The following is a 27,617-nucleotide window of genomic DNA, read 5'->3' as shown; positions in this document are numbered from 1 at the left end:
ATTTGTTTCCCATCCTCTTACTTTGAGTCTGTGCATGTCCTTTCTAGTGAGATGGGTCTCTTAAAGGCAGTATATTGTTGCCTGGTGATATTTTATTCATTTTCCCATTCTATGTCTTTTCAGTAGTGCATTTAGTCCATTCACGTTCAGGCTAATTATTGAAATGTGAGAGTTCATCCCTATCATAGAGTTCTTATAGAGTTGTTCTTCCACTTGGCTTATTGTCTTTCTTTTGTTTTTGGGGTTGGTTCTTATGTATTTTATTCTTTTTCCTGTACTCTTGTGAAGAACGTTGTTCTTTTTTCCCCTTTTCTTCTGTGTTTAGTACTTTCTTAAGTGTTTCATGTGGAGGTGGTTTGGTGGCAGTGTAAGTTCTTAGGGATTGGATATCTGGGGAAGATTTTAATTCTCCCTCACTGATGAAGCTTAATCCGGCTGGGTAGGTTATTCGTGGTTGAAATTGTTTATCTTTTAGGACTTTGAAGATAGGGCTCCAAGCTCTCCTAGCTTGCAGGGTTTCTGTAGATAAATCTGCTGCTATTCTAATTGGTTTTCCATGGTAGGTGATCTGGCCTTTTTATCTTGCTGACTTTAGGATTTTTTCTTTTATGCCTACTTTGTTTAGGCAAATTATTATGTGTCTAGGAGTTGGTCTTCTCATTTGTTATCTTGCAGGTGTTCTCTGAATCTCTTGTGTTTGAATTTTTGCATCATTGATTAGATAAGGGAAGTTTTCTTGAATGATCTCATGGAAGGTTTGTTCCAGTGTGGTCTCTGTCTCTCTTTCTGCCTCAGGAAGGCCAATTATTCTTAGGTTCAGTCTCTTGAAGTGATCACTCATTTCTTGAAGTTTTTTTTTCTGTCTTTTTGAGCTTGTTTTCTGTGTTTTTGAGAGTTTGGGTTAGTTCTATATTTTGGTCCTCAAGGTCTGAGATTCTTTCTTCTGCTTGGGTAATTCTGCTTCCCATGCTTATCAGTTTGTTATTTATTTTATTCACAGTATTCTTTATTACTGTTATCTCAGATATCAGCTCCTTTCTAGTTTCTTCTTGAGTCTCCTCAATTCTTTTTAATCTCTCCATTAATGTCTTGATATGTAGGTTTGTAGTTTGTGACCAGTCATTCCAGGGACTCTTCATTGTTTGCATTCCGAAGTCAGTTTTCTCAGTGTCTGCCCTCCCAGGGGTCTGGGAGAGACCCATATTCTTCTTTTAGTTTTTCTTCATATGTATAGATTTTTCTCTCATTCCTGGAGCAAAAGAAGGTACAAAAGGCGGAAAATAATGGAGGAGAGGTATTAATAGGAAGTTAGAAAGAGAGAAGAGTGAGAGGGATAACAGACATGTATACCAACTAACAGGTGAACAAGAGACACAAGGCCAGAAAGAAATGAAAAAAAAAAAACACAGAAGGAAAATTCCCTAATGAATACTGGTAGCTACACAGAAACAGACCAGTAAGATCATGAAACAGATAGTGTAAGTTAGAAAGCAAACAATAGTGATCAAAACATACAGTCAGAATGACAAAACCAAAGGTCAAAATAAGAGATCAAACTAGTTCTGTAATCTTTCCTTAGTGGCTAAAGTTACTTGAGCTCTGATCTCCAACCTCTCCCCTTTGTTTTTGTTGCAGGCAGCTAGCGTGCTACCTGGGAGGTCTGTGACTCTTAGTTGTCTCAGTCTGTTCAGTTAGTGGAGGGGCTTTGTCTCCTGTTTAAGGACGTCACCGTGGGAACCGAGGTGTAGGCTCTGATAGGTGGGCGGGGTGATGCAAATCTGCCTGGAGAATGGCAGAGGTGGTAGCTTCACTTTCACTTTTAGGGATGCTCGTCTGGGTCTCTGGGTGGGATCAGCTGCACAGCTGGGCACTGGATCCGGGGTGTCACCACAGGCTGGGGTGGAGGAGAGGGTCAGGTGTTCCCTCCTCTGGAGCTGGAAGCCTCTGATCAGCACCTTACACAAGCTTGGGGTTCTGTTCCCTTACACAAGCTTGAGGTCACACAATGAGTGCCTCAGCCAGGGTGGGCCTGGGGTTCCAGATCTCCAAAGTTCCAAAGGGCAGGTGGTCACCCTGGGTCTCTCACAGGGTATTTCAGCCAGAAATGGAACCAGTATCTCTGAGGGGCAGGAGCCCAGAGCCTCCCTGGGTGACTGGCAGTTTGGTGCTGGGTGCTGGGTGAGACGATGTAGCCAGGGAGGGAGCCGAGACCCAGGACTCCCCAGCAGGTGGGAGTCACATATAGTGGAGCAGCCACAGCCAGGGGCCATCATATCTGTCCCTGCATGGGACCGAAGGTCCCCAGGCCTTGGACCAGTGTGGCTGGCGGTGGGCAGGGGGCTGCGGGAAGAAAAGTAAGAGTCTTTTTGAGAACTCACATTCAGAGAGTCTCACGAATCCACCTATGCCATCGCCATCTTAAAATGCAGATCTTACTCTTTTCAAAGGGAAGAGGAATGGATGACTCTTCTGATTGGTGGAGTTCTCACATTTGTGTGGTTGATTAGCTAAAAAGTACAGTAACTGTCTGAAAGGAATGTCATTCAAATCATTATTTTTTGTCGTCTCTTTTGCCTCTATTCTCCCACAAATAAACCTATCTGTTGTTTTCTTTCCTTGTTTGGGGGGACACCCAGTATCTAAGGGGGTCTTCAAGTCTTGCTCCTGTAACTTTTTTGGATACATGTTTGGGAGTCTGCTTTATAATTCTTTCTCAGAGTCTTATTGTCTTTTGCATGCATACTGCAGTATATAATTTCCAAAGTCTAATCGATGAAAGAAATAGCAAGGCAAGCCCAGCCTTAGGTCCCATGAGTTTACCTACACAGGATATCCAATGTCCAGCCTCTTTTTCTTTTGAAAACTCTATGACATTTGTCCAAATTTAAAAAGCAGAACTCAGTTTTACTTCTGGCTTCAGACCTTCTCTCTATTCACTTTTGATCAGACACCTGATGCTTTGAAGAATGAATGGTTCTGTGGACACAGTAGGATGTGTCCACAGTTTGAGTTAATTTTATCAAGGGTAGATACTATAAGAAGGGGATTAGCTGTAGCAGGATACTGCTGGGATAGTGGGGGAGACAACATCAACAAGGGTACCTGATGTCAAACCAGGCAAAGTGGGGACCAAAGGGTGACCCAAATTTTACCCATATGATGTCCACATTGTATATCTAATTCTGAATTGTAAAACACATCTTTAAAATAAAATATTTAAAAAAATGGTTTAATGCTGGCCAACCTTCCTTTTCCCATATTGAGTGGAGGTATCTGACACAGTTAGAAACCAAACAATGAGGTGACCTGGTAAGATGGTAGCTGGTTGTGTTGGAGACTGAGGAAGATCCCAGGGAGATTGAAAGGTCAGACACACACAGGAACTAAGTACATACGTAAATATATTGAGGATCATGTAAACCTATTTTCTCAATGTTTAAAAAGGGAGTTAGAAAAATGCAAATGAGGAAGGCTGGAATGGACCTGTATGTTGGATTTGGATTAAGTATATTGGTGTGAACTCATAGTTTTAGTATTTATAGCTATAGATATGAACAAAAGCATGTGTGTATCTATGTACATATTATATTTTCTACCTCTGTCTTTTGGGAAGTGTAAAATCATAACAGCCCAGTAGAATGAATCTACCAATACCCAAATCTTGGTTTCTAAATATCAATGTAAATACCATTCTTCTATTAAATACCCTTCTTCTCTTAATCTAGCCCTTCTTGGAGAAATGTTCACTCCAAGGCTGTGGTACAAAGAAAGATACAAGATAAACCAGGTTATATAAAACAGAAAACTATAAATTTATACTTACATAAATAGGTAAATGAAAAGCAAAGCTTTCCCTTGCTGTAAAATGCCAAATGTTAAATGAAGATTGATGACAGAATTAGAAAGTCATTATTTGGAAATTATTTAAATAGAAATAATAATAGTTTCAGGCTGGTACATCAATGGAGGCCAAGCTAGTCAGTGAAATGTTGATGAGGAACAGGATACTCATCATCTCCAGGTGTCTTTCCAGCTCTTCCTAACTCATCCCAAGCTGAAGAGCAGTAACTTAGAGAGGAGAAGGCTGGCAGATGCCATCTCACCAAGTGATTAATGTCAAGGTGATCAATAATGGGACATGATTTACGCTGGTGTACTAGTTTTTAAAAAATGTATAAAAGCTTGAATTGTCGCATTGCAATTGCTGTGATGTAAATACTCCCACCATGACTGATTCAAGTGACATGATGTCACAGGGTCCCTCCTGGCAGAGTCAGGATTTGATGCCCTGATCAGTTCCTACATGAGACAGCTGCCTTCTCCCAACAGAGAGCCAGAAGGAAGAAGTCTAAGAAGGATGCAGCTTCACATTTTTATATTCTCATTCAAAATGCATGGCCTAAGTCTAATCATAAAGGGCTTCAGACTAACTAAAATTGAAAAAATACCCCACAAAATAACTTGTTTGTATTTTTTTTTAGTGTCAAGTTCATGAAAGACAAGGAAAGACTAAAGAATTCTTTCAGAATGAAGAAATCAAAGGGGTGTAACACTGAATGCATTGAGTGATCATGAATAGAATCTTTTCCTATCAAAGTCATTGTTGGCAGGTGGCTGAAATTTAAACGTGGTCAGTGGATTACATGGTAGGGCTGCTGAGGATGAATCTGAATAAAATTTCTTTTTTCTTTTGTGTTATTCTATCTGGGCCACGGTAAAACACTGTGATAAAAAATATTCTGCTTGTGGTAACATTAAAAAAAATTGTTCAGTTGCATTTATTATGGTGGGAATAAACTCTTTCAAATAGTTCATTCCAAGAAGATCCCAAAATGGAACTCACTGAATGGGAAGTGCCTTCTGTCCAGCTGTGGCTGGCACCCATCTTGCAGGTCGTCCTGACCTACCCCTACCCAGTGGATTCCTGCTTGTTCTGTGTGTCCCCTGGGCACCCAGGCCCAGCAACATTTATACAAGAAAAGCAAGTGATTCTGTTTCATAATATGAGTACAAACAGAACTATCATTCATGAATCGACTTGCTGCAATTAATAATCACATTTAGAGAGGACATGGTTATTTACAAAGTACTTTCATTTTTCAATTTACAAAACACAGCTCACTTATCATTCACATGTAAGAGATGTATTATTATCTTTATTTTGTAGAATGAGAGCATACTAGTTTTTCTTTCACTGACTTAGAGATCATTTGTGTCAGAGCCAGGGCTAACAGCAGGTTTTATGATTCTACTCTGATACATTCACAGAAGATGAGAAAAAAGCCCAACAGTATGTATAGAATACTTGCATGGGAACATGACTGTGCTGTTAAATAAATTTTAAAAATATATGAGCCGAGTCTTGTCTTCCAAAGAGTGTACAATTGAAAAATTGAAACAAGTATGGAGCGTTGTATAAGAAGCAAAGTGATGAATTTGAATTTGGAGAAAAGATAGATCACTGTAAACATGGGTGACCTTGGTGGTTTTTAGGAAATGAGAACTGAGATAATTCTCCAGTCATTGGTAGGTGGTGGAAAGCAAAGTAGGAAAGTAGTTAGTTAGTTAAGTAGAGTAATGGAGTGAAAAAAGTAACTGATTACCCCAAATTACAGGTAAAACCAGGCAAAAGGTAGTACAAATGATATAATGAAAACTTATTTGGATAAATTAGTTAAATCTGTTGTAACATAATGTTCTTTCTACAAGCGTCATCCAAAAAATACAAAATAATATAATAATGAGAGGATAGCAAACATCACATAAATTGAAGAAAATAGGTTAAAATTGGTATTTTTTTGTGGATGTCTCTTTCTTTTCTTGACATTAGAAAGGGTTTTGAGATGGAGCAATGAGTGAGTACACTTAACATTTCTTCACTTTCTTTCTTTCTTCTCCCTCACTAGACTCTGTCTTTATGACCTTGGTGTGCCTCTTTCCAACTGCAGCCAACACTTTGCTTTTGGTGGAGGTTGGGCACAGGAGATGGTATACCTTAGGCAGGTTAATTTTCTTTGTGGAAACAAGCCAGTGCACCCACTTTGCAGCATTGCCATCTGTATTCCGTCATCTGTTATGTAGTTTACAATAGCCTATCTTTATGATGTTTATGCTCACGAGCAATGATAGGTTTACAGTTCTCCCACAGTTGTTCACTTAAAAAGCTATCTATCTATCTATCTATCTATCTATCTATCTATCTATCTACCACCTATTATCTGTCTATCAAACCCAGGTGAAACAACAAAGGAGTTATATCAGCAAGCATTTTTAAGTGTTTATCATTCAACACACACTTAGAGTGTACTTACAGTGAATTGTTCACGAATGATTTAGGCCTAAAATGACCTCACCTCCCAAAGCCAACTCCCCTTGGCAGCCACGGAAAATTGATTGAAACACAAACCCCAAGTCTCAAGCAGAGAATCCAAGCAGGAAACTTCAAAGGCTCTCTGCATGCATACACACACACACACACACACACACACACACACGCGCGCGTGCATATTGTTAGTTAGGAGTGGGTGTGAAGTTCTCTTTTCTCTCCTTTTCTCACTGCTCTTCTTCTAACACTTTTCAATAAGAGCTTGGGTCCTGAGTGGCCAAAGATGCCAACATTACTAGTGAAGACTCATGTTCAGACTACGGGTGAGCCTTTGTAAACCCTATGGAAGACTGTATTTGCTAATCCAATGCTAATAGGAAGTCTTTAATGAGTCTTTAGAATGTAAACATCAAAAACTCCTTTTCACTTGTGACAGGATATTTTACTAGGTTCTCATTTCTACTGGCATGTTCCCCAACCTCATTCCAGGAGATAGTCTGGTGCTCATACATGGGTCTAAAACCAACTGGTGTTTATAGCCCAGGGGTGACCCCCTTCCTAGCTTTAGTCCTCCAAAAAGCTCAGTTTTGGCAAGCAGAGAGGAGGCAGTGAAGGTGTGATGTTGAAGAGGTTGAAGTAACTGACAAAAGAAAGGTGACGGAGCTTCCCAGGCCTAGGCTTCCTTTAGGAAATTGACATCTCCAACTTGGCATTGAATTCCTCACAACAGCCCAAGATGGTAGTTGAATTCCTCACAACAGCCCAAGTTGAATTCCTCACAACAGCCCAAGATGGTAGTGATAGCTGAAAAAGAAAATTATAGCCTGCCAGGCTCAGTGGCTCAGCGTGTAATCCCATGCTTTGGGAGGCCAAGGTGAGTGAATTGCCTGAGGCCACAGGTTTGAGACCTGCCTGGGCAACTTGGCGAGAACTCATCTCTACAATTAAAAAAAAAAAATAGCTGGGCGTGGTAGTGCACGCCTGTAGTTCCAGCTACTTGGAAGGCTGAGGTGGAAGGATCGCCGGAGCCCAGCAGGTTGAGGCTGTGGTGGCCGGGAGCATGCCACTGCACTCCAGTCTGGGTGACAGAGTGAGACTCCAACAGGAAGGAAGGAAGGAAGGAAGGATGGAAGGAAGGAAGGAAGGAAGGAAGGAAGGAAGGAAATCGTCGCCTGGTGCACTTAGCAATGCTAGATTTAGGACCAGGGAGAGCATTCTGTCAAAGCCTTGGAAGCACTAAAGTTCAAAGATCTTCATGAGTTTGGGGAATAAGCATGTGTGAAGTGAAAAACATTTGAGACTACTGGTTATCCCGAAGTCAAGAAGGACTCCCCAGTAATGACTGAGATTAAATTTCTCCAACTTCATAGCACGAGTCCTCAAAGCACACTGAAGTTGATTTAGGATTTTATTAAAAAGCTGCACTTTTTTCTTTTCTTCTTTTTTATATTAAAGATGTGGGGTACAATTCATGATTAGGTACACAAGTGGTCATCTTACAGGTTACATTTGGACTTCCCTTTGGTCCCCACTTCACCTAGTTTGAGATCAAGTACCCTCATTGATATTACGTAGCCACCTGCTCCCTCCCAGGCAGTTTCTAGCCACTGCTAATCTCTTTCTTATAGTATTAGGGTAAGGTAAATGCTCAGAGTCTGCTTATGAGTGAGAACATGTGCTACTCAGTCTTTGTTTCTGTGATAGATCACTGAGTATTATAGACTCCAAATCCATCCAAGTTGCTGCAAAGTCCATAATTTTGTCCATCTTTATGGGTGCGTGACATTCCATCATGTTTATGTACCACCTTTTTTTTTATCCAGTCCAGTTTCAAGGGGCAGCACGGTTGGATCTGTGTTTTTGCCATTATGAATAGTGCTGCAATAACATATGTGTGCAGGTATCTTTTTTGTAGAGTGATTTAAGTTCCTCCAGGTATATTTCCAGAAGGGGGATTGCTGGGTTGTCTAAGAGAACTAAAAAGTTGCGTCTTACATCTATATGTACAAATAAAATCTGCAAGCCTTATCCGTTTGTGAAAAGGTTACTTGGTGTGCAGAATGAATGCATAAAGAAAAGGCAAATGACAGTTTTGGAGATCAGCTGGTGGCTACTTTATCAGTTCAGGCAGGACATGAAGGTGATGATAACAAGGCTGATGACTGATTAAAGCTGTCCTCACAGTTTCATATTTTGTATGGCAAGATTGGGAAATGTTTGAATAAGTAGGAATAAGAAAAGAAAAACTGGATCAGGGGAGACGGGAAGGAAAATCCCAAGGTTATGATTATGGGAGCATCTTTAAGCAAGAAAAATCAACTGTGAAAATACAGAAGCCAGAAATGCAGGCAGCTGTATCGTGCAGGATTTTTAGGCCAAATTAGGGAGTTTGAAATTTGGTCCTAAAATGATCATAAATCTATGAGAATTTTAACATGACATAATCATATATGCACTTCTTAAAGTGCTTTCTGACTGCTGAATGAAGAATGAATCAGATTCAGGAAAGATCGGGCTCAAGAAACCAGTTAGAGCTGGGCTCGGTGGCTCAGCCTGTAATCCCGCACTTTGGGAGGTTGAGGTGAGTGGATTGCCTGAGCTCGCGGGTTCGAGACCCGCCTGGGCAACTTGGCAAGACCTCATCTCTACAATAAATCAAAAAATCAGCCGGGCATAGCGCATGCCTGTAATTCTGGCTACTCGGAAGGCTGAGGTGGAAGGATCGCCGGAGCCCAGGAGGTCGAGGCTGCAGTGGCCGGGAGCGGCCACTGCACTCCCAGTCTGGGCGACAGAGTGAGACTTCAACTCAAAAAAAAAAAAGAAACCAGTTAGGAGATTATTGCTGTAATCCTGATTAATACAAGGTTGCCTTGCCCTTGGGTGGTGGTTGTGAAGATGGTGAGATGAAGTAGCTGATACCAATTTAGGGAGGGAACCAGGAAGCAGGCTAGTTAGGGCCTGATGACTGACTGGAAGGAAGTTTGGGGTGATGGAGAGGGAGGAAGCTTCAGGTATGAGGACATGGGTGGATGTTGATAGTGTTGTTATTTAATTAGTAGGAAACACAGGAGGTTGAGCACATGTGGCAAGGATAGATCAAGAGTTCAGTGTGGACACACAGTGTTTAAAGAGTCTCATGTACAGAAACAACTGGACTTTGTACCTGAAGTCATTGTTTAATTAAAGCGGCTGGAAGATATAGGAATCATTTGGGGAGAGAGCTAGAAATGATAGAGGATCTTATCTTCAATATTGTTCATCTGTTTTGAATAATGATCAACTTATTTCCTTGCCTTGTTACCTATCATTAATTTCTCTATACACTAATGCTATCGTCAACACAGCTGACTCTAATAATCTTCCCACACCATGGTGAATTTTACACAATCAATATTTCCTTGACATCTTATATGTATATACTTCTTTTTTTTTTTTTGAGTTGGAGTCTCACTCTGTCGCCCAGACTGGAGTGCAGTGGTCGCTCCCGGTCACCGCAGCCTCGACCTGCTGGGCTCCGGCAATCCTTCCGCCTCAGCCTTCCAAGTAGCCGGAATTACAGGCATGCGCTACCGTGCCCAGCTGATTTTTTGATTTATTGTAGAGATGAGGTCTCGCTGCCCAGGTGGGTCTTGAACCTGCGGGCTCAGGCAATCCACTCACGTCAGCCTCCCAAAGGCGCGGGATTACAGGCTGAGCCACAGAGCCCGGCTGTGTATACTTCTTATTTTGAGAATGATTTAAATACTGGAAAGTATCAAACATATACACCTCAGGAAAAAAAGTTGTTTAAACTTGCCTACTATTTTTGCATATTATGATGCATTCTACCAAAATATCTTAAACTTCTGGGCAAGGAACATTTTTCTTTTCCTCACACCTCTCAGTATGATTACCTCTCCTTACCCTTGTTTTCAGCATCTGTGTTTTGCTTTTGTGTGTTAGTTACTATGATGGAGGCCAGAACATGTCAAACAAAGGAAGTGTTGCATAAAAATAAACCTTCATTTTGCTTTTTACCATATTTAGTTGAAACCATTCACAGATCTAGTGGGATAGGTATTTAGTATTGAGTCACATAGGGAATAGGAAGGGAATACATAGTAAAAATCAAAATCTTATGAATAAGATTGTATCAGCATCTACGTAGGCTGACCATTCCTCTTGCACTCATAAGACTTGGGTGTTTAAATCGTGTCCCTTTTTGGTTCATGTCAAGTAAAATAAAATTAAAATGTTAAAAAGAAGAAGATGATATTGTTTAAACAATGTGAAAAATCAAACACATTGTAAAACATGAGATTTTGTACAACAGAAAACAGAAAGATGCCACATCTACTTGAAGAGGCAGAGGAGACAACGTGTAACTTTATACTCTACCTAGAAAAATAAGATGACTGGAAATGGGGATAAACAACCAGTACTCAGATTAAATGTGTCGTGATCAGACAAGCTACAGGGATTTGTAAGGATAAACAAATATCCTCATCTATCTGATATTTAGAAAAGTGAATACTGGCCAGGTGCAGTGGCTCATGCCTATAATCCCAGCACTTTGGTAGGCAGAGGCAAGAGGATTGCCTGAGACCAGGGGTTGAGACCAGCCCAAGTAACTTGGTGAGATCTCATCTCTACAATTAAAAAAAAAATGACCAGGCGTGGTGGCACTTGCCTGTAGTTCCAGCTATTTGGAAGGCTGAGGTGGAAGGATCGCCTGAGCCCAGCAGATGGTGGCTGCAGTGGCCATGAGCATGCCACTGCACTCCAGCCTGGGTGACAGAGTAAGACTCTGACTCAACAAAACAAAACAAAACACAAAAGTCAATACCTCTGTAGTGCTCAAGTCCATCTCCATTATTTCTTTCAGGTACCACGGTGCCAGCCTTACTGAACAGTACTTCCAACCAACTCTACTTACATTTCCAATCTGATATCAGTGTGGCAGCTGCCGGTTTTCACCTGGAATACAAAAGTAAGGTCAACTATTTCTGTATCTGACTTTCATTGCTATATTGATAAATTTTCTTAAAAGCAAATCACGCTCTTATTAAACATAAAATATTTTTGTTCTAAAACCTTGTGTAAGACTTGCATGAAATTGGGTCTCACAAAACCTATCCCTATGAAATATATATTACAAAAGACAAATTAATGGGAAATTTAGATGTTAGTATCTGGAATAACTAGATAAAGCAATCTCTATAATTTCCAGTTGTTTGTATTAGAAAGCACAAAAACTAACCACTTATAGTATTACTGACTTTTTACGAGTGATAAAAAATACTCACATTAGCACCCAAAAACATAGGCAATCATAACTTCCAAATCGATTATGGTCATAAGCCTTTTCTATTTCTAGTCTCAGAGGTTGTTAAAATAAGAACTAGCAAAGAGCAATCACTTCAGTGCCTGCGTTTGTGTATTATTCATTTTAATTGGAAGAAGGCATCACATAGGAGATGCTAACCTTTTAAAAATGGATGTGAAACTGAGTTAATAGTCTGATAAATGGGATGACAAAGGTCAAATTCACAAATCTTTTTTGGCGTTTGATTATGCAGGTAAACCTTATAAAAGCGAAATAAGAATTTCCAATGAGAGTAAGGTTTATTTTAGGACATGTTTTCAAGCAGTGAAAATGCTTAATGTTGATATTCATCTCCTTTAATAAGCAGTTGCAAATACATAGTTGAGCTTTAATAAGTGATCTTTTAAATTGAGTAAACAATTTGCTGGAATGTAAATTCATGAATGTTTCTGAAAGGCCAGATTTCCAACTGATGATGAATATTCTGAGCCAGACACACAAACCACAGGGCTATTTCACATTCTGGTTAAATTTCCCTACTTATTACAGTCATTTGTGTGCAAGTTTATCCCACTTTGTAAGAATGTGACTACTTTAGTGACAGTGTCAAATATTGTGGTCATTATTTATGTAGACTATGTCTGAAAAAGCCTGCTACTTTGATACATGCTATGGATATCTGTAGACAGGAAACCAGAGACGTTTTTTATGATAGCATTAATAAATGCACTAATATTTTTAGCAGTGTTAGAACTGAGGAATGTTATCATCTCAAAGTAATCTTGTAGCTTCTGGATTTTCATTCATTTTTCATGAAAAAAGGTGCTAGCAACATAATTATGATTATTATTGTATGCAATGATTCATGCACTCATCTGGGCTTTGGGTCCATCAATATAATTATCTACATTCTACTTCATTGCTAGTCAATGTAATTCACTAAATGGGAGAGACTAATATAGTATTCATTGAAATGGACTTTGTTTGAGAATCCAAGCCCTTGTTTAATTAATGTGTTTTTTTTTTTTTAGTTTGGGTAAACATAATGCTACATTTTCATTCGTTATCATTTTCTTTTTGAAGTGATTGTTTTTGGTGCTAATACATTTTGATAGTTTATAACATTTGAGTATTAAGAACTCATTTCTCTGTTCCAATTATCCATGCCAGAGTTTGAAATATGCGTTATAGAAAATATTTGTAGAATTAAGCTCACTAAGATCAGTTTCAGGCTATTGCCTTGCTAAACTCTGGTTTGGCCATGTGCTGTTTGAGCTATGGCTGTTGTCATGCTTCTTGCTTTGGCCCCCTCTCCCACCTTGGGGAGGTGAATCTTCTCTCTCTCTCTCTCTCTCTCTCTCTTTTACCTTTAAATAAACTATATTTTCTAATCTAAAAGAAGGAATATCAGTGTCAAATGGTATAAGGACTGTTGATCTAAGTAGTCAAATAATTTTCTCATATTTTTAATTGTTGGTACATATTTTGTATCTGTCTTAAAATATGCACTAAAATGCTCTAAACTGGCTACAGCTTTTCACTTACCTTGTCCTTAAAACAGCCCCATATTTTTTGTCTTCTCAGTTTTTCAAAGGAAGAAACAGAGCTTACAGCAGTTTTTGCCTGTGCAGGTCCAAGTCACAGTGCTCCTAGATGATAGCATGAAGAAGCAAACATATGAATATCATTTGTTCATAAATATTATTTACTTAGCATTTTGTGTAAGGATTCTAACTTTGCCAACAGAAAGGCAACATACATGCGGGTCATTTTTACAAATGATAATATCAAAAGTCAGTAGCAGTTGAATGACATGTAGAAAATCAAGGAGGTTGTGAGTCTTTATTGGAGATCAGGTTTGTCTGGTGCTAAAACCTGAGCCATTAAATATTCTTCACACCTACTTCCACCTAAAGAGTTCTACTTTTCTCATACAAAAATGAAGACTGGGTCCTCATAATTATAAGAGGCCATTATTCTAAGTGGACATGAGAGAAATTTCTCAAGCAGAAACCACTTTTATTTGAAGGAATGGGTTATAAAATATTGATGACAGAAAATGCAATTCCAAGAAGTTCTGTTTTAATGTGGATGTTCTGGATTCTATATGATCTTACATAATCCAAATAAAATCTCAGAAAATCAGAATTCTTGGATAATTACTAAATTCTACAACCATCTATTCTTCTTTCATATTATTTATCTTGACTGAACATTTAGAAATGAGCACAAGTGTCACTCTTGCTCTGGGCTCTTTTCTAAAAAACACTAACAAAACCAAAATAAAATAAATATCCAGAAATCTTACAGATATGTAAGTGGTGATAATATCAGTTTATCCTGGGAATTATAAAATCTAACCTAAAGATGCAGAGCATGCATCTGATTTCTAGGCAATAAGGTAGCAGTGACTATTTTTGAACTCAGTGAATTTCAGTCAGATTTGGTGGGAGGACCAAAGAGATTGAATACTTGGAGTGTTTCTGGGTACTTCATTTGATTTTTGTTTATGTCTTCCCAGTTCTCTGCCAGCTTTGGGGTTAATCAATTATTTATATTTCTTCAATTTATCTCCACTATAGGCTTATTAACTAAAACTCTTAAAAAATCAATGATCTCCCTAGAATTGAAAATACGCATCTTTCATATAGTGTAGCTTACCTTCAAATGATATTATATCATTTCATGTAAAATATTAGAAACTTACAACCATCTGTATCTAATTTCTCCTTTCTATTTTTTACATGATTGGTGTTCTGTATTTTATTTTTATATATGTTATAAAACTCACAAAATATTTTTATCATTTTGAACTCGGTGTACTTGATATAGTTCAAAACTTATTATACATGATTAAGTCTTTCTCATGAGTATTAATATAATTAGTAGCTAAGTGTATAGTGAAAAAATGTCATAAATGAATAAGATTTCAATAAAAAATATAAATTCATAAAAAATAAGAATGTCTAGATTTTAAAAAGTGATAGACAGTCTTTAAGTATTTGATGCTACTTAAAATAAAAAAGTGTACTATAAGAAAAATTATTTAAAAGAAAAAAATTTAAAGGCAGTAAAACTAAAGAGAAAAATATACATGTATTAATATTTCATCTACTGAGATGAAAAAAAAGTCCTATTATTAGGTCTTGAGTTTAGCTTTGAATTTTCTGGCAATAGATACCAAAAAGGAGGTAGGATTCATTTACATAATTATTAAAAAATAAAATATAGTCATTCATTAAGAGAGATAAACTTGTTCTTATTTCTGTATACTAAAAGGTATTTGTCATTTGCTAGGGAATAGTCTCCCAGAAAAAGTTTTTTTAGAAAATGTGGAAGTGATCTCTACATTATTGTCTTATCTCAATTTTTGATATAACATTGGGAACAATATAATTTATTGAATTAACTTTTTAAGGTGGCTAAGTTGGTGATTAAATTGATAAACAGAATATTATCACTGTAAAGTCATGTTTACTAAAGATATGCTTTTAAAAATACACCTATTTTCAGTTATTATGAGCTATATTTCATATTCTTTGTGTGCTCATCTCAAAACTGGCATTCAGAAGGAAATATTTTAACCATAATTAAAATTCTGGAAAATGTCCTGTCTTTTTAAACATTTTTAGCAAGATGTTACCATAATTGAATATTGACAACTTGGATTAGCCCTCTATAATTACAATAATCCTTATAAATACATGCGGATATTAGTGCATGTTTTAATGGTACTTTAATATTACATTAACAGTATTAATGAGGCTTCTCAATTTGAATTTTGGTGGACCTGAATAACTCACAGAAAATGAGAGAATGAACAAAGCAGAACCTCCACAGAGTGGGTGTGTTTACAGAGATTTCATTGTGTGCACAGAGACAAGAATTCATCACTTCCAGCAGAGGAGACACCCTGTGAACCAGTGTTCACTCAGTGATGTGATGAAGTTATCTTCTCAACTGCTTCATGTTAAGACTCTTGTTATATTAATTTTTATATTAATTGATCCGTAATATTTTCTCCAACTACTCATTTCAGAAAATCTCCTGAGACCTTTTCTCAGCTCCACAGTTTGTCACACAAAGAATGCTTTCCTGTGTTCTACTAAAATTGCTTTCATTAGCATTAGTCGATAATTATCTATGCCCTTCTCATCCCCTACTAAGTTCTAACTGCACCAAGGACCATGGGAGTGTCTACAGGAATACAAATTCTGATTTCTATCTTACATCACAGAGAATTTTAGAGACCCTTCTGGGAATGTGAAATCACTTCTACAAGATTATTTTGGGTATCCAATATTTATTTGTATTTGGAATGTCACACAAAAGACTGATGACAGATTAAAGCATTACTCTTACTTGTGATATATTGGCCTTTTTTTTTTTTTTGAGTTGGAGTCTCTCTCTGTTGTCCAGGTTGGAGTGCAGTGGCACACTCACAGACACCCCAGCATCGACCTGCTGGGCTCCAGTGATCCTTCCTCATCAGCCTTCCAAGTAGCCAGAACTACAGGTGTGCGCTACCATGCCCGGCTAATTTTGAATTATTGTAGAAACGAGGTCTCGCCAAATTGCCCAGGCTGGTCTCAAACCTGCGGGCTCAGGCAACCTCTCGCCTTGGTCTCTCAAAGTGCTGGGATTACAGGCTCATTTACCGAACCCGGCCGATATTTTGGCCTTTTAACAATTACTAAATATAAGGGAAAACTATCATATAGATTACTTGCCCACATGTTCCTTCAATCTATTTTCCTCTTAAATATGGAACTGAAATAGTTGTTCATGGCTAGTCTTTGGAAATTCAGGTTTTAGGGGGTTTAAGAAGGGCAGGGGCAGGGTAGATTTTACGGAACTGGGCCTAATCCTAAAATTACATCTTGTGGACCGTCAGCCATGGTTCCCACAATTATTTAAGAGTTGTGTCTTTCAGTAACTTCATGTACTTTCTAGTTGTCCTTCTGGATATTATTTGAGAGAATCACTAAACATAAAATAAATTCTACTTCTAATCACTCTGCTCGTGTCTCGGAATGTTGCTCATATGAAAATGAGTTTCACCAGAAATTAATGATTGCCATTTGGTAAAGCTGCCCTTGTGGCTCAGGTGAGGCTACCTCAGGGTTTGATTGCTTTCTGTTTGGCTTTCCCAGAGTATACAGAGATACCTTCCTTTCCTACCCTCTGGGTAGGGGGAGTGATTCTTCCCCTACCTCTTGCCCCATTCCGCTTCGTTCACCTCCAGTTATTTACACTCTCCTTTTCTGTCCTTTCAGCTCTGTGGGTATAGTAGTGACCAGACAACAAGATAGATGTGGTCTCTGCTTATGTCAGATTTACATTCTTGCAGTGGGAGCCCAAGAAAGAAATATAAAAATCTCGATGATAGTCACAGGTTGTGATCAACACCTTGAAGCAAAGTGTTAGGATTCCGAGGAGCAGAATACCAGGGACACATTAGATTAAAAGCATCCTTTGAAAGAAAAATGTGAAAATAAGTTGTTATCTGCCACAAAATACTTAGGGAAAAAAGGTTGTAGTGAAAAGAAAATTTCCCTGCAGAGACCCCAGGTGGAAAAGAGCCTAAAATATTTATGAAACTGAAGCCAACTTTAGAAATCTAGAAAAGAAGAAGTGATGTGATCAAGTCAAAGAGAGGAAGGAAATGAGATGGAGAAAGTGGATGAGAGCTAGAATATGCAGCACCTTGTGGCCCAGAACTGAGTCTAGGAGCAAGTGGAAGTCATCAAGGACTGGGAGTAGCATCGTCTGATATATGCTTCAAACAGACTGCTCTAGCTCTTGAGTAAAGACAGCGAGGAGGAAAGCAGCTAGACCTGGACCTCAGAGGATATAACCATATGGGGCAAGTGTAACAGAGTCTGCTGATGGATTTAGAAAGTGAGGAAAAGAGAGACTGGGAGTGGTGGCTCATGCCTATAATCCCAGAACTTTGGGAGGTTGAGGTGAGAAGATTGCCTGAGTCCATGGGTTCGAGACCAGCCTGGGCAACATGGTGAGACCACGTCTCTACAGTAAATTAAAAAATTAACTGGGCATGGGGGTGAATGCCTGTAGTTCCAGCTACTTGGAAGGCCAAAGTGGAAGGATTGCCTGAACCCAGCAGGTTGAGGCTGCGGTGGCTATGAACATGCCATTGCACTCCAGCTTAGGTGACGGAGTGAGACTATGACTCAAAAAATTAAAAAAGAAAAGAGAACTAAGGTCTTAGTATTTTGTCATGAAAAACTTAATTGGTGTGCTTTTTTCCAAAAGAGGCGACTTCTCTGTAGACCTCATTTAGACCAGCCGCATTACAAAGATTTCTGAAAGATATTCAGTTACTTTCTGTGGAGGCAAAATAAAGGAAAAACAAAATTTTATTCAAATTTAATTTTAATAAATACATATTTTGTGTTTGATTTTTACTGAATATTGTGATTTTACGATTAAAAATTTAAAATTGCTAAGTGACTACAAATTTGCAGATGAAAATCTTTTTTTTTTGAATCGGAATCTCACTCTGTCACCCAGGCTGAAGGGCAGTGACACCATCATGGTTCATAGCATCCTGACTTCCTGGGCTCAGGTGATACTTCTGCCTCTGACTCCTGACTAGCTGGGACTACAGGAATATGTCTCATCGCCCAACTGATTTGTTTTTTGATTTTGTAGCGATGAGGTCTGGTCATGTTGCTAAGACTGGTCTCAAACTCTGGCCTCAAGCAGTCCTCCTGTCTCAGCCTCCCAAAGTGCTGGGATTATAGGCATAAGCTACTTTGTTTGCTTGCATGTACACAATTGAAGTTTGCTTATTATTATTGGTGGAGGTGTTCATTTTTAATCCAGATGTCTGTTGCAGTTGTTATATCTACTTTTTTGTAACAATATTTTTCGTTTATTATTGACCGTTAGGATGTGGAATTGTGAAAGAACTAGGTTGAAATATTTAACAGTCCCCAACTGTTATATGAATATACATATTTCTGAGGATGTAAAGAAACTGAATTTACTGTACAATGCAACTCTCATTATGATTTTGTGGATCATCTAGTTCTTAAGTAAGTTTACTTTCATATAGTATATTGTTCAGGTTAGTCTAGTCTGTGAGTGAAATGGAAGCATGTTATGGAAAAGCAAAATTCTTAAGTCTCGAGGAGTTTCTAAGTCCAAATACAGAAACATTAGCTATAAATATTTAACAAGTATTAAACTGGCATTATCTATGCACATATATGTCCTCTATTCCCAAATAATATGTAAATCTAAAAAGTTTGTGCTACAGAGACTATATTCAATAGGAACCCACATGTAGAAGTATATTATCTTAATTGAAATCATATTTGGAAATTATGATTATTCTACTTTTTAATCATCCTTTGGTTTCAGGTTATTCTTACCAGGTTTAGAATTCATAATGTTAGTCTGACAAATTCATCTCTTGGAAGTTAAAACTTGAAAGAATTGTCTGTTCTGCAGTGGGCCTTGCAAGTTTTTCATAGTAAGCTACTAGGGAATAAAGATGTTAGAAATGGAATAAGAATGACTAGTAGCTCTGTGACTTAGCCAACCACCAACTAATCATTTATGAAAACTTCAGTCCTGTCAAACTGTTGATCAAGGCTCTAGACACATGGAAGTGGACTTTAGACCTATAAGGGAGAGTAAGGTGGGTGATGAGTAAAGTTTTACGTGTTAAAAAGTGAAATTGTTTTGGAAATGAAAATCAGACAAGACTCTTGAATTCCTTCAAGTTTCCTTCATTAGGGTTATTTATTTTTACTGTCCTATGTATTAAGTAAAAATGAAGTAAAAACTTCCCTTCCCAGAGGGCTTTTATTGCAGTTTACCATGGAATCATGCTATCCCTTATGAGAGATTTATAATTAGCATACAAACTTTTTTAACACTACCTAGTAAGGTCTTTTGTTTATTTCTCATCTTTAAATATCGATTTCCCCAGATCTTGTCATTCTCATGAACCACAGTCATAACTTTCTAGTTGCGTTTCTGTCTCCACCTTCTATCAACACAATACCATACTTGAATTTATTCTAAAATGTCACTTTGATCAGAGCATGAATTATATCCTGCTAAAAAGTCTTCAGTGGCTAAACATTTTATATCCTCTTTGTCATGGCATTTCTAAACAATGTGGCAACTAGTTCATGACCCAAGTGTGTTGGTTTATTTGTTTGCTTTCATATGATTTAATTATTAGTTTATAATGTTTAATCAGGAGAAAAATGCTTTAAAGAAAGCAAGGAAAGTTCTGGGATCATATCTTATTTTTAATATTCTATTTTAAAGAAAAACATACATATTAACTATTTAAATGTGGGCATAATTTTTGATCTTCACTTATTTCTGAACTACTTTGTATTTTCTGTTAGTTGCACATCATGCATGAATTTACCAGGAATTAATTTTACTGTAGGTGAGGATGATGTAAACAAAAAAACTAAGACACAATATAGTTTGTGCTATGATAGAGTAAAGCATTAGTCAGGCATGCCTCATTCAAACTTTTGTTATATCTTTGGTTCTAGACTTAATGAACTTTCCTTCTTTTTTGATTTTGGTAAAAAAACACACATAGCATTAAATTTATCATCTTAACTTTTTTTACATATACAGTTCAGTAGTATTAAGTATATTCTCATTGAGTAACATATCTGAAGAACTTTTGCATCTTGCAAAACTTTGTAACTATTAAACACTAATTCTCCCTACATTCTTCTCCCAACCCTGGGAAATAACATATCTACTTTTTAAAAAAATTATTTTGACTATTGGAGATAGTTTATACAAGCAGAATTATACAATATTTGTCCCTTTTTTTGGTAACTGGCTTATTTCACTTGGTTTGTTATTCTCAAGGTTCATTCTGGCAGATGAATTTATTTAAAAATAAATACTTAAAAATTTAAAAATAAGGACTGAATGATATTCCTTTGAATGTACCATATATTCCACATTTTCTTTATCCATTTATCTATCTGTGGACATTTTTGTTGGTTCTACCTCTTGGTTAATTTTGAATAATGTTGCAATGAACATAGAGGTGGAGATATCTTTTTGAGACACTTTTTTAACATAATGTTTTAGACACTTTTGAATATTCACTTGTCCTTCACTATAGGTAGGGGATTGCTTCCAGGGCCCACATGGATACACAAATCCACAGATGCACAAGTCTCTTATATAAGATGACACAGTATCTGTAGATAATCTTCTCACATCTCCCCATATACTTTAAATCATCTAGATTACTCACACTGAATACAACATACATGCTATGTAAATAGTTATGCTGCTGTATTGTTCATGTGTGCTTGAGAAGAATGTGTACTTTGCTGTTGTTTGGTGGAATGTTTCATATATGTTTGCTCGGTTCAGTGAGTCTATACTGTTGTTCAAGTCCTCTGTTTCTTGTTGATCTTTTGTCTGGTTGTTCTAGTTATAACGATAATATAGTATTGAATTTTCTGTTATTATTGTGTCACTATCTATTTATCCTTTTGTTTTATGTGTTCGTTTTATATATTTGGAAGTTCTCATGTTAGATGCTTTTATATTTGAAATGTTTATATCTTCCTGGTGAATTGACCCTTTTGTCATCATATAATGTTTTTTGTTTGTTTCTTGAGGCATTTTTGTCTTATAACATGCTTTTTCTGAAAGTAAGCTCACCCCTGCTCTTTTTATGTTCCTTTTTACACGTAATGTCTTTTTTCATTCTTTGGTTTTTAGTCAATGTGTATTCATAGATCTAAACTGAGTCCTTTGTGGACAGCATAGAATTGGATCTTGTTTTGTTTTGTTTCCTATTCATTCAACAAATCAGTGTCTTTTAATTGGGATGCTTAATCCATTTACATTTAAAATAATTATGAGTAAGGAAGAACTGACTATTTACATTTTGCAAATTTTTTGGTCTCGTAACTTTTTAAATCTTCCTTTTCTCATTTGCTGTTTTATTTTATGTTTTACTGATTTTTTTGTAAAGACGTGTTTTGATTTCCTTCTCATTTCTCTTTGTATATACCATATAGATACTTTCTTTGTGATTACAATTGTAGTCACATAAGACATCTTAATGTCATAGCAGTATATTTTAAGCTGATGACAACTTCAATTGACTATAAGAACTCTCTCCTCCAGTTTATGTTACAGATTACATAATTTATATTGCATATCTGTTTTTTTCTTTCTTTTCATTTTAAAGATGTGGGGTACAATTCAGGGTTAGGTATACAAAGTTCATTATGCAGATACCCTTGTTGATGAGGTGTGCCCCTCTCTCCCCTTGTAGTTTCCTTCAACTGCCAATCCCACCCCCCTTCTCCTGGCAATTTCCCACTACTGCCACTCCCTTTCTTGTAGTATTATGAGAATTGTTCAAGGTCTGCTTATGAGTGGATACATATGGTACTCTGTTCTTTGTTTCTGTGATTCATCACTGAGTATGATAGACTGTAAACGCATCCAAGTTGCTGCAAAGTTCATATGTTTGTCCTCCCTTGTGGCTGCATAATATTCCATTGTGTATATGTACCACATTTTTAAACTCCAGTCCAGCTTTGATGGACAGCATGATTGGTTCCAGGTTTTTGCTATTGTGAATAGAGCTGCAACAAACATTCATGTGCAGGTATCTATTTTGTGAAATGATCTGAGTTCCTCCAGGTATATTCCCAATAGGGGAATTGCTGGGTCATATGGAACGTCAATTTTTAGTTCTTTCAGAAATTGTCACACTATCTTCCAAAGAGGTTGCACTAGTTTGCATTCCCACCAGCAGTACATATCTATTAATATCAATTTATAATTTCTTTTTTTGCTTTTCTTTTCTAAATTGTATACCATATTTAAAGTGATTTGTGTACTTTCATTACAATACTTCAGGATTTTATATTTGTCTATGTATTTACCTTTATTTGGGGTTTTCATATATTCATATATTCAAACATATTTCAAATATGTTTGACTTGAATAGCTTTGTGTTGCTGCTTATTGTCTTTTGACTTAAACTTAAGAACCTCCTTCAGCATTTATTTGTCTGAGAAAGTCTTAATCTGTTTATCTGGAAAAGTTCTTATAGGACAGGTTTACAGTTGGTGAACTCCTTTAGTTTTTGTATATCTGGTAAAGTCTTAATTTCAACTTTGTTTTTGAAAAACAGTTTAGCGGGATGTAGTATTGTTTCTTGGTAGTTTTTTTCCCCCCAGCACTTTGAATATTGTTGGTTGATTTTTGTATTGTTGTTATGCTGTTTTCGTGGGAGACAGAGAATATGGGACTTCCTTTTCTGCCATCTTCCTGATGCCTTAGATGTATACTTTATAAAAAGTATTAATTACACAGTTAAAGGTAAATTCATTATTTTAAAAGCAGATAATTCTAAAAAATAAATATTTTTACTTCATTTTTGTACTAGCCATTTCTTAATTGATTAACAAAAAATATGTTTGGACTGAATGTTTGTACACAGTTGTCTAATGTGTTTTGAAGATAATGTTTAAAATTGAACTTTGAAAATTGTGCTCATCAAATTTAAATAATATTAAAATATAATGAGTTACATTATTTCACATTTTATTTTGACATAAATATGGTTCTTTTGCATAGACTTCTGACAAGAAAGTACATCTTAGTTGATTATGTTTCTTCAAATTTCTAGAACAATAAAAAACACCAATGTATGTTTACAATCATCAGATAGCTATATCAAAAAGTTTAGTATTGCACTTTGAATATATAATAGAATACTGTAAAACATGAGTCAGCAACATTTTTTTTTTTTTCGTAGAGAGCAAGAGGGTAAATATATTCAGTTTGTTAGGCCAAGTTAAAACAGTGACAGACAGTACAGAAATAGGCATGCCTAGATTTTGCCCTTGGGACATTATTTGCTAAATACAGTTTCAGAACACTAAAAAAGAAACTAATTATTGAAATTATGAATATATTTTACTAAGAAAAAATTTTTCAGTAAGGTTCCTGATTTATCAGTTTATCTATTTGGCCTATTGAATATTACACATTTTAATTAAATTTAAATATTTTGTATTTGCTTATTTCTATAAAATTCAGGAAAACATATGAAGTAAAAGTTTTAAGTGCTCATATGTGTACATATAGTCACCTGTATTAAATACCCACTTTTCTGCGAATTAGTCTCATTAATATATTTGATTTACAAATTAAATCATTTGAGAAACCTTTAAGAAATTACTGTCACTATCATCATTTCAAATATCTAATGGACCTTTTGCACTCAAAACTCTCAAAGACTACAATAAATGCATCCTCTATTAGATTTTTTTGTGTATCCTTGATGCTGAGTTCAAGTGTAATGTTTGACATTTTAAAAATCCCAACTGAAATTTAATAGTTGATTAAACTATTAAACTATTTCTGAACCATATATCTGTCTAGTAAATTGTCAAGTGGAACAAGTTGTTAGAATTTGTAATAAATAGCTCTATGCAAAGAATAATTGCACAGCTGTATCTTTAGTGATCATTTCTATTCATAAAAATAACTCTGCCAAAACTGCATGACTCAGGACTCTATATAAAACAGAATGTTTCTCTTTTCACTGTAAGAGGTACATTCAGCAATATGTCTTTGGAGACTGTTAATTAGTTTACTGTTATTTCTTAAAGAGATATGTACCACTAAAGTGCGATTATTTTTTTATAGCGTTAGATCTTTCTTTATAAAAATATGAGAACATATCATTTAGCATCCAAGTTATTTTTTAGCCTATGATTGAGGTCATTTTACCCAAATTTATTAACCTTTTATCTATTTGTAAATTCAACAAATGCATATTGGCTTATTCTAGACTGTGTTCTAGGTACATCATATATATTGATCATCATATTCAGCTCTAGCTGGCACAACAAAATATCAAAGATTGAGTGGCTTAAACAAGAGAAAGTTATTTCTTACAATTCCAGAGGATAGAAAGTCCAAGATAAAAGTGTTGGAAAATTCCATTCCTGGTGAGGATCTGCTTCCTGGCTTGTATATAATCACCTTCTCATCGTGTTCTCACATGGCCTTTTCTAGGGTGCACATGTGGAGAGATAGAACTCTGGTCTCTTTCTCTTCTTCAAAGGACACTGTTTCCATCATGAAGTCCCCACCCACTTAACTTCATCTAATTCTTGTTATTTCCCAAAGAACCCACCTCTAAGTACCATTACAATGAAGGTTAACACTTCAACATATGGAAGTTGAGGGAATCACAAACATTCTGTCCGTAACACTCATGAAGAAGAAAGAGCCAGCTTTTGTCTCCAAGAATTCTGTGGTTTATTTAGGAAAACCAAGTAAACTGCTGATCCAAGACAGATTTTAATACCCTTAATATAGACAGGACTGTACCGCGTGATATGGTACCCATAATCTACTGAGATTCAGGATTTCTGGAAGTGCAGACATCCTGTATCAATTTCTGGTTTTGTGGCCTTAAATAAATTAGTTATTCTCTCCCCATGAATGAGGATATTGGGCTTGATGGGTGCTTCTCAGTTTTCACAGATCACACCTTCTTTATGTAGGTGTGCAGACCAGAATGATTCTGTGATCAGATAAGGCTGAAGAGAATTCATCACTGCAGGGTTTTTTCCATGCCTTTAAAATGCTAATATAGTTTGCGAATTCCTAAGAGAGAGAGACCAATATTTGACTTCCCCCAATAGCATTTTATCACTTCTCTTGACACTAGACACACAATCCCTGTGCTTTGAAGAGACTGTATGATCTAACAAGTGGAAGGAATGGAAGTAGCATTTATTATGTGTGTTGAACCTGCCAACAGTTTACAGATGAGACAAAATCTTTTTAGCTCCACATACCATCTAAACTTCCTAGACAATAAATCAAACATTGGTTCCTTTCTTTTCTTTTCTATTCTTTTTTTTTTTTTTTTTTTTTTTTTGAGTTGGAGTCGCATTCTGTCGCCCAGAGTGGAGTGCAGTGGCCGCTCACCACAGCCTCGACCTGCTGGGCTCCAGCCATCCTTCCGCCTCAGCCTTCTGAGTAGCCGGAATTACAGGCATGCGCTACCACGCCCGGCTGATTTTTTTTTTTTTTTTTTTTTTTTTGAGTCGGAGTCTCACTCTGTCGCCCAGACTGGAGTGCAGTGGCCGCTCCCGGCCACCGCAGCCTCACCTGCTGGACTCCGGCGATCCTTCCGTCTCAGCCTTCCAAATAGCCGGAATTACAGGCGCATGCTACCACGCCTGGCTGATTTTTTGATTTATTGATGAGGTCTCGCCTGCCCAGGCGGGTCTCGAACCCGCGGGCTCAGGCAATCCACTCACCTCAGCCTCCCAAAGGCGCGGGATTACAGGCTGAGCCACCGAGCCCGGCTACTTTACTATTCTTATGATACTATTTTATCAGTGGAGTTTTCTCAGTAGATAATGTTTGTTGTAATGAATGCTAACTTATTAAACAATGCAGCATAAGTCTGAGTGTAGAGTGTACACATTTATGGTTATGACATTTGATGCTTTATATGTTTTCAGCCTCACATGCGGTCTCCTTAAGTGACTTGATTTCTTTCTTTGCCTGTTCCAGCACATAATGTAAACTGTAATGCAATTCTTGAACAGTGGCTTTATAGAAATTGTCAGCAGCACTTCTGACTTAGTCTGTGCCAAATCTATATGCATATAAAGAAACATGATTTTATCTACTAATTTTGTGCGAAAGAATGATGTTTTGGTTAGTTGCAATAAATAATGTAGTCAACACATTGTTTTCTTTTGAAAATTTAAGAATAATCTTTTATATTCCACAAGCTATTTATAATGTTTACCTGTACACTGAATGCTCATGTGTCTGTATGTGTGTGTATTTTGATTTCTTTCCCTTTGCCAAATGCTCCTATTCTATTAATCTTTTCACTTGGGTCTGCTTTCCTGGCTGTGTGATAATTACCTTTATTGTTGTTTTCAGCTCTCCAATTAGAACATATCTTTTTTTTTTACAAATTTTTGTAAATTTTTTTACAAATTTTTGTAAAGTTACCTTTGGGAGGCTGAGGTGAGTGGATTGCCTGAGCCCGTGGGTTCGAGACCCGCCTGGGCAGGCGAGACCTCTTCTCTACAATAAATCAAAAAATCAGCTCTCCAATTAGAACATATCTTTTTTTTTTACAAATTTTTGTAAAGTCCTCATGTCTGTCAAAATGAGGACAATGCTAAGTTAAGAAAAACTGTCCAAGGTTATTTCAATTTTTAAAATCTACAAATGTCCAATTTATCCTGTTCTCAGTATTTGTTTTTAAAAATGCATGTTTATCTTGTGTTTTAAAATCATTTTCATTTGTAAGTTTTAAATAAACCATTCTCTGAATTTTGTCTAATGGATTTAGAATAATGGTTATGACAAATTTCAGAGACCTAATGAGGATTGTTGTTTTATTCTGACTCATAACTCTCACATTTTATGATTGGTAATGGGTGAGGCCATTAAGCTATATTTTTGGTCAAATTAGAACACTTATCTTCTTAATGGCTTTGTTTTATATTCTTTGCTTTCATAGGCTAGTTTCATGGGGTATAAAAACTTATCTTGCTACATTCTAAATCTAATTTCCATTTTATAAATTAGCATATTCTTAAATGTTCAAATTTTAGGCTGGGCACAGTGCCTCACACCTGTAATCTCAGCATTTGGAGACTGCTTGAACCCAGAAGTTCATGATCAGCCTGTACAACATAGTGAGACTTTGTCTCTACAAAAAATAAAAATACAAAAAAAAAAAAAAAAGCTGGTGTAGTGGTGTGCGCCTCAGCTACTCGGGACTCTGAGGTAGAAAGAATTGTGGTCTCAGCCACTCGGGAGTCTGAGGTAGAAAGAACTGCCTGAGTCCAGGAGGTCAAGGCTGCTGTGAGCTGTGATAGTGCCACTGCACTCCAGCCTGGGCAAAAAGTGAGACCCTCACCTGAAAAAAAATGAATA

The 27,617-nt window shown here is 36.9% G+C and overlaps 1 protein-coding gene across 1 annotated transcript in view; it reads left to right on the top strand.

Moving 5' to 3' along the window:
• Nucleotides 1-11,188: 11,188 nt before the first annotated feature.
• Nucleotides 11,189-27,617, top strand: part of LOC103259569 (CUB and sushi domain-containing protein 1) — a 238,044-nt gene continuing 221,615 nt past the window's right edge. Inside the window, exon 1 of the mRNA XM_008057227.2 lies at nt 11,189-11,294. The gene's annotated coding sequence lies outside the window, so the exon portion shown is untranslated. The remainder of the gene's footprint in view (nt 11,295-27,617) is intronic.

The sequence above is a fragment of the Carlito syrichta genome, unplaced genomic scaffold (genome assembly GCF_000164805.1).
Source record: "Carlito syrichta isolate Samal-C Ts95f unplaced genomic scaffold, Tarsius_syrichta-2.0.1 Scaffold302893, whole genome shotgun sequence".
NCBI lineage: Eukaryota > Metazoa > Chordata > Mammalia > Primates > Tarsiidae > Carlito > Carlito syrichta.
This window is presented reverse-complemented; position numbering and strand designations above follow the sequence as displayed.